Genomic DNA, 12,388 nt, shown 5'->3' with positions numbered 1-12,388 from the left:
CGTACCCTACATGACACAAGACATTGCTAATCAACGAGCTAAGTTCCGCCTAGAGCACCGCCACAAGGACGTTGGGAGCACAATTGCATACTTCCAAGAGATGAGGGCCAAGATTCATATTTCTACTAGAGAATCAAACTTGATGATGAGGACAGGGTTGAGAACTTGTTCTGGATAGATGGCGCATCACGCAGGGCATATGCAAAGTATAATGACTGTTTGTCGTTTGACACGACATACATGACAAACATGTACAAGATGCCGGGTGCACCATTCATTAGAATTAATAACCATGGTCAATCCATCCAGTTTGGGTGTGTCTTCGTTCGAAACGAACTAAAGAAAAACTTTGTGTGGTTGTTTAACACATTCCTCCATGCAATGGGTGGTGTTGCCCCTAAAAACATCATCACAGACCAGGACTTTGCAATGAGGAGTGCGATCGGCGAGGTCTTCTTGAACATAATACACAGAAATTGCCATTGGCATATAATGAAGAAGGCGCAGGAGAAACTTGGAAAACTTATGGCTGATGATAAACCACTAAACAAAGCGTTCAAAGACTGTGTCGACAACAGCTTGAGTGGTACGTACCTAATCTGTTGACCCATTTTAATTACCATGCAGCAAACTTGAGAAGCCATATGAATATATGTGATGCACAAGTTACCATGTGTGGGTCTACACAAGTTACCATGATCTTGTTGGCTATATTACCAGGGGGCAGATACATATGTTGATACCAACTTGTGGTTTAGAAAGGTTACCAGATATGGAGAAACTGTTCAATAAAGTTACCATCTAACAACTAAGAAAAGTTACCAGCATACTTGTACTTTAATTACCAATGATTGTGTATGATGTTGTAATTGTCTCATGTTTTGTGTATCACAGAGGAAGAGTTTGAAAACAAATGATGGACAATGATGGATGAATATGGCCAGATCGACAACGAACATTTTCAATGGCTGTGGGAAAATAGGAAATGTTGGGCCCCGGTGTACTACATGAAGCATTTCTTTCCATTCTTGCAGACAACTGCAAGGAGCGAGGGATTCAATGCTGTGCTCAAGAAGTACATGAACCCCAACAACTCATTGATTGAATTCGCAACTCAATACACTGCAATCCAGGAGAAAGTAATGGTGGCTGTGGCGAAAGAGCAAGTGGACACAATTTACAAAGAGGCAGACATGTATTCATTGAACCCAATCGAGTTACAGATGCGAGGGATATACACACAAAATCTGTTCTCCAAGTTCCAGGTAGAGATGAAGCTAAAGACTGCTTACGGATGCGACACTTTGCAAGATGGAACCTTCAGGATGTGGTCGCTCCGAGGCATACTACCAAAGTATGGGGATAGGGACTACCATGTGCAGGCGAACAAGGATGAAGGGGTATACTCATGCACTTGCTGCAAGTTTGATCGCGATGGGCTATTGTGCGCACACATACTACGAGTAATGGAACAGATTGGAGTCTACGAGATACCGAGGAGGTATATCCTGGATAGGTGGACATGGGATCCAGAAGAGGATCTTGTTCAGCCTGATTACCAACAGCCAACAGTTAAGAAGGGAATGACAGAGGAAGGAAAAATTATCATGAGATATACATCTATTCTGAATGATTTCAAGGAACAAGCAAAAGACGCTTGCACTACTGATGAAGGGATGGCATTGGCAAGGAAACATGTTAATGCTTTCAGAGACGACATGGATGCACTAAAAAAGAGGCAGCTAAAGAAAGCAAGAAAGGAAAAAGATGAGGGAAAAGAAGCACAAATGTTTTCTTCACCACCAGGGACTAGTGCCACTGAAGGTGTCTGTAAGGGCATATTTGTCCCTAAGATGTTTTGGTGATTGATGACAATACTTTTGCAGACTAATCGTGTGCATTGAGTGTTTTCAGATATTCATCCTTTTGGCACGAGACGATTCCCTCCCCTTGGAAGCTTGAAGCGAAGACGGTGTAGTCCTTTCGAATTAGTTTGGTGGACTAGTTTCATAGGGATCACCGTACTATCAAGAGGGGGTCCGCTTTGGAAAGGCTAGGGTGGAATCATCACGTACACTTCCTTTGCCCCCCTCCGAGCCTTTCCGCTTCTATGATGGGCTTGTTCCCCTTCTGAGTGTGCCTTCTCTGGTCCCAGCGGTAGTACCGCGGGCCGGGGCGGTAGTACCGCTTATGGCTACAAGCGGTAGTACCGCTCTAGGAGCGGTAGTACCGCTCTAGAGCCGTAGTACCGCTGGTAGCCCCCAACCGTAGTACCGCTGCTGTCTCGTGCTAGTACCGCCTCGATTCAAGCGGTCTTTTTTCGTGTCGGGTTTTACGGAACTAGTCGCGGCAGTGGGGGCCGTAGTACCGCTCATATGCGGTAGTACCGCCCTGACCACCGCGGTAGTACCGCTCTGGGATCAGCGGTAGTACCGCCCGGGGGAGAGGTAGTACCGCTATGATCAGCGGTAGAACCGCTGCCTCCTGCGGTAGTACCGCTCTCTGCGGGGTTGGTGTGGGGGGTAACGGTTGGTTTGTTCCCCCCACTATATAAGGAGGTCTTCTTCCCCAAAGTTGACCTACCTCTTCCCCCAAAAGCTCCATTGTTGCTCCAAGCTCCATTTTCGCCCGATCTCTCTCCCTAGCCAATCAAACTTGTTGATTTGCTCGGGATTGGTTGAGAAGGCCACGATCTACACTTCCACCAAGAGAAATTTGATTCCCCCCACTTATCCCTAGCGGATCTTGTTACTCTTGGGTGTTTGAGCACCCTAGACGGTTGAGGTCACCGCGGAGCCATAGTCCTTTGTGGTGAAGCTTTGTGGTGTCGTTGGGAGCCTCCAATTAAGTTGTGGAGATTGCCCCAACCTTGTTTGTAAAGGTCCGGTCGCCGCCTTCAAGGGCACCAATAGTGGAATCACGGCATCTCGCATTGTGTGAGGGCGTGAGGAGAATACGGTGGCCCTAGTGGCTTCTTGGGGAGCATTGTGCCTCCACACCGCTCCAACGGAGACGTACTTCCCCTCAAAAGGAAGGAACTTCGGTAACACATCCTCGTCTTCACCGGCTCCACTATTGGTTATCTCGTCCCTTTACTTTCGCAAGTTTACTAGTGTTATATCTCTTATTTGCTTGCATGCTTGTTGTCATTGCATCATATAGGTTGCTCACTTAGTTGCATATCTAGACAACCTATTTTGATGCAAAAGTTTAATTTGGTAAAGAAAAGCTAAAAATTGTTAGTTGCCTATTCACCCCCCTCTAGTCAACTATATCGATCCTTTTAATTGGTATCAGAGCCTCGTCTCTTTATTAAGGACTTTACCGTCCGAAGAGTATGGTTGACGTCGTAGACGGTGTGGAGGAGCACTCCGGTGTGAATCCGGTCTCGTCTACGGGAGATGGGGGAACCGCGGTCTCTCGTGAGGAATTCAATGTGGCGTTGGACACATTGAAAACCACCATGACGACCAAGGTCGTAAGCATGTTTAATAAATTCTTAGAAGGGCTTAAACTTTCCACCGCACCGTTGAAAGTGGGTGATCCCGCTAACAAGGTGACGGATGCTACCTCCGACAAGGGGGAAGCTACTAGCGAGAAAGCTCCTTCTTCTAGTGGTAAAAATGGGACCGGCAGCTTTGCCCATGTGGAACCTCCACCTGTCTATGGTGGACCGCTCCCTTCCACTCATTTGAATCATGCCGGTCCGGCCCCTAAGATTGAGAAGAATGTAGATTTTGATTCTTGGGTCTATCGTTTTAAGCGTCATTTAAATCATGTGAACACTAACCTTTGGAGAATCATTGAAGAAGGCTTTTATCCGCATGACCGAAGTAACTTCACTCCTAGAGAAGTTGTGGATCATCAATTCAATGAGAATGCTCTCTTCATCATCCAAGAAGCAATCCCACCCGAAGATCTTCCTCATCTCCGGCCTTACACCGTGGCCAAAGATGCTTGGCTCCAAGTTGTTTCCCTCTATCGGGGAAGCGCAAGAATTCAACGCTCCAACTATGAAGTGGTGCAAGATGAAGCCGACGAGTTTGCAATGAAAGAAGATGAAGAACCTCATGAGCTTTTTCGGAGAGTAACCAAACTCGCGGTCTCTCTCCGAGATCATGGAAGTAAGGACACGGATGACAATTGGATCAAGCGCAAATTCCTCAAGGCAATGATGCCCTACCACAAAGCCATGTCCTCCATAATTCGTCAAAGGCCGGACTTCCACACCTTGTCATCAAGTGAAGTGTTGGATGAGTTTGTTGCTATGAGCATCTTGGACAAGACCGCCGACAATGCGGTTCTTCGCTCTCAAAGAGTAAAGAAGCCCAACCTTGCTCTAAGGGCCAAGGCTAGTATGGAGGAAGATGATGAAGAGGAAGAAGAGGAGGGCAACCTCGAAGATACGAAGTATGCCTATCATGAACACATGGCTCTTGCTTCAAGGCAATTTTGGAGCAAGAAGAACACAAGGCCAAACTTCAACAAGAGCAATTGAAGTGGCGCAAAGGGCAAGCAACGAGTGAGGAATTGCTTCAATTGTGGTAATGTGAGCCACTTTGTTGCAGAGTGCCCTTACGAGAAGAGGGAAGACAATGGTGGCAAGCTCATTAGAAAGGACAAGGCCAAGTCGTTCCCCAACAAGAGCAACTTCACCAAGAAGACTCCTCCCAAGGCGTTGGTGGTACAAGAAGAGTACAATGAGGATGATGACGATGATGAAGATGGTGAGTCGGTTGCCATGGCCTCCGTTGCCATTGCGAAGACTCCACGGGTGTCTCTCTTCGACTCACCCAATGAGAACATCACCGCCAAGTGCCTCATGGCGAAAGCCACCAATAAGGTAACCTCCAACATCAAAACTACCATCATTAATCATCCTTCTTCGACGGATAGCATTGATGAACATGAGGGGACAAATGTGGAGGAAAATGAGTTTGAGATCTTTATGGGTAAACTCAAGGGTAAATCCAAGAAGCACTTCGTTGCTCTCTTGGAACAACTTGGTGAAGCCAATGACATGATCGAGGCTCACGAAGATACTATCTCTAAGATGGAGGGGCATAGTCGTGACTATGCCGATGAGATTTCGGATCTTTCCAATGCTCTTGACGAAGAGCGTGGTCTTCGTTTGGCTCTTGAGGAGTCATACAACGATGATCATGCTAAGTTAAAGGAAGATCTTGATCATGCTCTTGTTGTGTCTCGTGTGCTAAACTCCGAGAAGGCAAAACTTGGGGTTGATCTTGCTAGACTTAAAGAGGAGTTTGACATTCTCGACAAGGCTCACAAAGTCTTGAAGGGCGTTCATGCTAGTCTCAAGGAGTCTCATGATCAACTCCAAGTAGAGCTAACTAAGGAGAAAGCCACCTTTCCTCATATGGTGTTAATTGATAATGCAAATGCTACTAACCCTTGTTGTGAGCATGTGCATCTTGTTGAGGAGAATGCTAAGTTGAAGGAGCAACTTGAGAAAGGCCTTATGTCATGCATACAAGGTGAGAAGAACCTCAACGACCTTTTGAGAAACCAAAAGGAAGTTGTGGCCAAGGAGGGGATTGGGTTCGCACCCAAGCCCAAGAACAAGAAGAAGAATGACAAGACAAAATGACCTCCTCCTCTCAAGCAAACTTTTGTGAAGGAGGGAGAGGGTGCTTCCAAGGAGAGGAAGAACAATGCGAAGGGTGACGGTGTCAAGAAGGGCAATACCACCCCATCCAACAAAGCCGGCAACTTTAATCCTTCTTATGTGTTATGCCGTGCAAGTGATGGGCATGTTTATGCAAAATTTGTTGGTTCTCCTCATGAGTATATTGAGTGGTCCATTTGGGTTCCTAAGACCCTTGTTACTAACATCAAAGGACCCATTACAAAATGGGTACCTAAAACCAAGCATTGATCTCTTGTAGGTGTTTGCTTCCGGTGGGGGATCATGGTTGCTCGACAGTGGAGCTACAAATCATATGACCGGAAGCAAGGACTTGGTGGTGGACGTGCACAAGATTCCATCTATGCCCACCAATGTCGAGTGGGGTGATGCCTCGTCTTCTAAGGTATTGGGACTCGGCAAAGTTGTCATTTCTCATGATCTCACGATCGAGAAGGTCATGCTAGTTGAGTCCCTTGCATACAATTTACTTTCCGTTCGTCAACTTGCTACCATGGGCTTTGCCACTTTCTTTGATATTGATACCGTGGCCCTCTTGTGGAGCAAGACTCTTAAAGTAGCCTTTGTTGGGCATGTCGAGAACGGTCTCTATGTGATTAACTTTTCAGAGCGACCCACTAAGACCGCGACATGCCTAATGGCTAAAGTTGACGTGGGATGGCTTGCATCGCCGTTTAGCCCATGTCAATATGAGATCTTTGCAAAGTCTTCTCAAGGGGGACCATGTCCGTGGACTAACGAATGTTAGTTTTGCTAAAGATCGTGCTTGCAGTGCTTGTATCGAAGGAAAGCTTCATGAGAAGGCTCACCCTCCCACGACTCGCATTTACTCGAAGAGGCCTTTGGAGCTCCTTCATTTGGATCTCTTTGGGCCTCCATCCTTTGATAGTCTTGGGGGTAGAAAGTATTGCTTGGTAATTGTGGATGACTATTCAAGATACACTTGGGTGTATTTCTTCAAGAGGAAGAGTGAGACCCAACAAACCGTCATTGACTTTGCAAATGAAGCCCAACGTCAACACAATGCAAAGATCTTGACAATAAGAAGTGACAACGGCACCGAGTTCAAAAACTACACCTTGGATGAGTTTCTTAGTGATGAGGGGATCAAGCATCAATATTCCGCACCGTACACCCCTCAACAAAATGGTTTTGCGGAGAGGAAGAACCGGACGTTGATGGATGCGGCAAGGACAATGATGGCGGAGTTCAAGTCTCCATACAACTTTTGGGCCGAAGCCATCAACACCGCGTGTCATGCTTCAAATCGGCTCTATCTCCGCAAAGGCTTGAACAAGACTCCATATGAGATACTCACCGGTAACAAGCCCAATCTCAAGTACTTTCGGGTGTTCGGGTGTAAGTGTTTCATTCTCAAGAAAGGTGTTCGTTTGTCTAAATTTGAGTCTAGAGATCATGAGGGCATATTTGTTGGTTATGCTACAAACTCCCATGCTTACCGTGTTCTCAATAAGTCCACGGGACTTATTGAGGAGACGTGTAACGTGGAGTTTGATGAGAATAACGGCTCCCAAGTGGAGCAAAGTGGTACTTGTGATGTAGGTGATGAAATTCCTCCCCAAGCCATAAGAAGAATGGGTGTTGGTTATATCCTACCCATTGAGGAACCCCTTGTGGCCGAAGGAGAAGGACAATGCTCCACTCAAGTGGAGCCATCACCAACTCAAGACCCACACGCTTCCGAAGAACAAAGTGAAGGCTCTCAACCTCATGAACAAGATCAAGGGCAAGATCAACCTCGAGATGGTGGTGATCCACCAAATGATGCCCAAGGTCAAGTTCTCCCCCTCGAGCATGTTCAAGATCAAGGACAAGCTCAAGACGACGCTCAAGATGATCAAGTAACCCCTCCTCGTTTCACTTCCGAGGAGGAATTGGAGCGTCGTGCCGCTAAGATCGCGTCCAAGCTCACCACCAAAGGTCATCTCATGGAGAATGTGGTTGGAAGCCTAAGAAAGGGGGTAAGCACTCGTAGCCAATTAGCAAACTATTGTGAACATCATGCGTTTGTTTCTTGTGTCGAACCCCAAAAGGTTTATGAAGCGCTCGAGGACCCAGATTGGCTCAATGCCATGCACGAAGAACTCAACAACTTCGAACATGACCAAGTGTGGAAATAGGTGCCAAGGCCAACCGGGAACCATAATGTCATAGGAACCAAGTGGATATTCAAGAACAAGCAAGATGCTCATGGGATCATTGTCCGCAACAAGGCTCGTTTGGTGGCACAAGGCTACTCCCAAGTCGAGGGTATCGACTACGGTGAAACCTTTGCCCCTGTCGCTCGCCTTGAATCTATTCGTTTGTTGATTGCTTATGCTTCTCATCATAATTTCACGTTGCAACAAATGGATGTGAAGAGTGCTTTTCTTAATGGTCCCATAAATGAGTTGGTGTATGTCAAACAACCCCCCGGGTTCGAAGATCCCTATTTCCCCAATCATGTGTATCAACTCCACAAGGCGCTCTATGGCCTTAAACAGGCCCCACGTGCGTGGTATGAGCATCTTACGGAGTTGTTACAAGATCGTGGATTCGAAATCGGGAAAATCGACCCCACTCTTTTTTACTAAGAAGGTCAAAGGGGAGTTGTTTGTGTGCCAACTATATGTTGATGATATTATTTTTGGTTCCCCTAACAAAGCCTTCAATGAAGAATTTGCCGCTCTCATGACCTCAAAGTTCAAGATGTCTATGATGGGAGAGTTGAAGTTCTTTCTCGGATTCGAAATCAAACAAAGAAGAGAAGGAACCTTCATCAACCAAGCCAAATACACTCAAGACATGCTAAAGAGATTCAAGCTAAGTGATGTCAAGCCGGCTTCCACTCCAATGCCCACCAAGTGCCAACTTGACATTGATCCCAATGGTAAAGCGGTGGATCAAAAGGTATATCGCTCCATGATTGGATCCTTGCTTTACCTTTGTGCATCTAGACCGGATATCATGTTGAGTGTGGGAATTTGTGCACGGTTTCAAGCCGCACCTAAGGAAAGCCACTTTGTGGCGGTCAAGCGAATCTTTCGATATTTGGCTCATACCCCAAACTTTGGCTTATGGTACCCAAGAGGAGCAAACTTCAAGCTTGTAGATTATTCGGACTCCGATTGGGCGGGAGACAAAGTGGATAGGAAGTCCACTTCCGGAGGGTGCCAATTTCTTGGTTGCTCTTTGGTAAGTTGGTCTTCTAAAAAGCAAAGTTGTGTGTGTCTCTCGTCCACCGAGGCGGAGTATGTGGCGGCCGGGAGTTGTTGTGCACAACTCTTATGGATGAGGCAAACTTTAAAGGATTACGGTGTCATTTGTGACAAAGTGCCTCTTTGGTGTGACAATGAAAGTGCCATCAAGATTTCTCTCAACCCGGTGCAACACTTCAAGACGAAGCATATTGAGATTCGGTATCACTTCATCCGGGATCATATTAGGCGAGGGGAGATCGAGCTCAACTATGTCAACACTCATGATAACCTTGCAGATATTTTCACGAAGCCATTGGATGAAGCAAGATTTCGCGAGTTAAGGCATGAGCTAAATATCATTGATTCGAGCAATGTGGTTTGAACCTTTGCACACCCCTCACATTCATCATGCATTCTTGTCTAGGTGTAGGCATGGACATAGGGGGAGTGTTGTTCTCTCAATGAACTCTTCCTCCCCACATAATGCATAAACTAATCTCACTCTCTCACATTAGCCATTTTTGATGGTACTTGTGCATCAAAGACGAGTTTTGGTCATGGGCCCAAGGATAATTCTTCGCGGTGCCATACCAATTGACTCAAACATAGGTGGCCTCAGCCACCGCCCTCTCGTGTAGAGGTGTGTGGGTCTTGTTCTCGGGCTGGTGCTCTTGTTGCTTTGTGTTGGTTTTCTTCTCTTGCCATCGTTTCCCTTCTTTTATTTTTGTGCCATAAGTGTTGAGTCTTGTTTTGAGTTGCGCCGGGCGGTACTACCGTTGTGAAGGCGCGGTACTACCGCTGGAGCGGTACTACCGCCCATCACCACGGTACTACCGCTGAACGGTACTACCGCCCATCACCACGGTACTACCGCTGAGGGGCGGGACCAGGGGGTTAAGTCGTGGGCAGGGGTGGTTTCCTCCCCCATACCCATTTGCTTCGTCCCCTCGTTTCTCTTCCTCTCTCTCTCCAGCGCCATCTCGCCGCGGGAGGGCTCCGGCGGCCCTCCGTCTCCGGACCGTTCCTCTCCATTTCCTTCGGTGGAGTCGATCCCCACCTCGTCCTCTTGCCATGGATGCCGGTATTGCCCCCGTTCCTCTTCTCTTCTTGTCTAGTTTTCAGATCTCGCGTTTTAGGGGCAATAGTGGTTGCATCTCTAGATTTTTGGCCAAATCTAGGCTTGAGTAGGTTGGAGAAAGCAACTAGACTCTTTGGATTGATGTTTGGTAGGTTTATTTTTGAATTTGGCATCCCCGGTAGTGCCGGATCTGACCACGGCAGTAGGAATCCTCTGTGCCCCGTCTCGGGCGGTACTACCGCCCATCTGGCGCGGTACTACCGCTGGAGCGGTACTGCCGCTGTGGAGGCGCGGTACTACCGCTGGTGCGGTACTGCCGCTGTGCAGGCACGGTACTACCGCCGGATGCCAAGTTCCATCGTTTCCTACCACATGTTGATCCATATTTGTTGTGTTTATTTGGTTTTGATCGTTTCTTCTGGTTGTTTCGTGTGTCCGTATGTTTGGTTCCAGGTGATGAACATCCTGAGCAGCAAGTCCGCCGTGTCAACCCCGGGCGTTCAACGTCAAAGCGGTACCGCACATCTAAGGCTGCAGGTGGTTCTTCCAGTGCTCCACCGCCGCCAGTGGGTGCTTCCTCAAGTGCCAATCCTCCTCTCAAGAAGAAGACTGCAAATAGGCCGAAGCCAAGTGGCAAGAAGGTGACTGAAATGACTAGCAAGGAATTCTGGGACAGGCGTCGCCGCAACCCATATGAGGAAGACCAAGAACCCAACCTTGTCAATCGCCCGTTCTGGAACCGGTTTCAGTATGCCACCTACTTTGACGTGATCAAGGCTAAGAAGAACCTCTTTGTCAATGTTCATTCCATCAACACGGACGCTATGGAGAAGGACCCTGAGTACTTTGGTGATGCCCTTCAGATGTGCTCTCAGTTGAACATTCTCAGGATCATGCAGTTCAACAAGGACTTTGATGCAGATTTGCTGGCTCAGTTCTTTGCCACTGTTCACCTAGGAACTGATGAAGACAGGACTCTGACTTGGATGACTAATGGGAAGGTGCTAGCTGTCAAGTGGAAGGCCTTCATGGGATTGCTAGAGGTGGAAGATCAAGGGCTCGAGACTCCAGTCGGATTTCGTCCTCACCACAATGTTACCTCCACTCACAAGCAAGCTCTCTGGCCCTACTGTACTCGGAAGGTCAACCCTGAGACCAGGAAGGAAACCTATGAGTTGTCTACCTATCTGGACATCCTTCACCGTATCTTCCGCGAGACTCTCTTCCCTCGTATCGGGAATCTGGACATGGTACACTCTTATCTCGGGGACATGCTTCTCTTCTGCCAGCGTGAGAAGGACGCAAACACTGGCGAGTCCCTGGACATCTCTCATGTTATGTGGTCTGAACTTCTTGCTGCTATTTCTGAGCGCAAGTGCCCGATTTATGGTCCGTTCATTATGTTGCTCATTGAGAAGGCCTGGAGACGCACCTATCCTGAGGAGCACCTGGAAACTGGAGAGTTGGTTTCTCATGAGATCAAGCGTCTGAGGAAGAAGGATAATTGGGGCATTCCTAGATCTGGAGTTCCATCTTCTGCTGCTACCATGGAGACCGAGGGCGAGACTGATGCCGATGATGACGATGAGGATTATGTGCCTTCTGGGACAGAGCCTTCTGCGGCAGATCCCTCTTGGGCAAAGAAGCTCAAACACAAGATGAAGAAGCTGTTCTGCATGGAGTCTCACGGTCAGTACATGACTCATGTGGCTGAGAAGAAGGCAAGGGGGCGTCATAAGGAGCTTATGCGTCAGTTGGGTGCGACGGTCACCAGCGGCTCTGAGGGTCAGATCACTGAGGAGGAGGAGTGGATCCAGCAGCACTGTCCGTGGACCGATTCAGATGCCGAGCAGTTTCCGGCCGAGGATGGCGGTGCAGATGATCACGCAGAGTCCTGATGTTCGAGATCCTCAGCATGCTCTCACCTGGAGCCGTAGGTTAGCTCTTTGCCCCTTTTGGTGTCTCGATGCCAAAGGGGGAGAGAGTTTAGGGATTTGCGTCGTTGTGTTGCGAGTGTGTCTTTGTCTTTGTGCTTTCGTTGTGTTTGCTACCTTGTGCTTTGTTTGGTTTTTGTGTTCAGTAAGACCTTAGTTCCAGTCATATGGTGTGAGACATATGCTACCTTATATGCTACCTTATCCTTATCATACCTTTATCTATGTCTCTAGTCATTTGGTATCTCATGAGTTGCATGCTTATTATGTTATATATCCTGCTCTCTTGAATCTCGCTTAGGTTGTTGGTCTCTAAAATACAGGGGGAGTGTTGATCCTAGTATGTGTGTTGTGCAGTCCAAAGCACTTATCTTGATGGCACACATCTAGGGGGAGCCCGTCTATATTTTAGAGATTTGGGGTTTGCTTATGTCCTTTGTCTTTTCCCATTTATGCAAATCCCGTATTGTCATCAATCCACCAAAAAGGGGGAGATTGTAAGGGCATA

Source organism: Triticum aestivum, chromosome 5D, assembly GCF_018294505.1.
Source record: "Triticum aestivum cultivar Chinese Spring chromosome 5D, IWGSC CS RefSeq v2.1, whole genome shotgun sequence".
NCBI lineage: Eukaryota > Viridiplantae > Streptophyta > Magnoliopsida > Poales > Poaceae > Triticum > Triticum aestivum.
Note: the sequence above shows the minus strand (reverse complement) of the source record.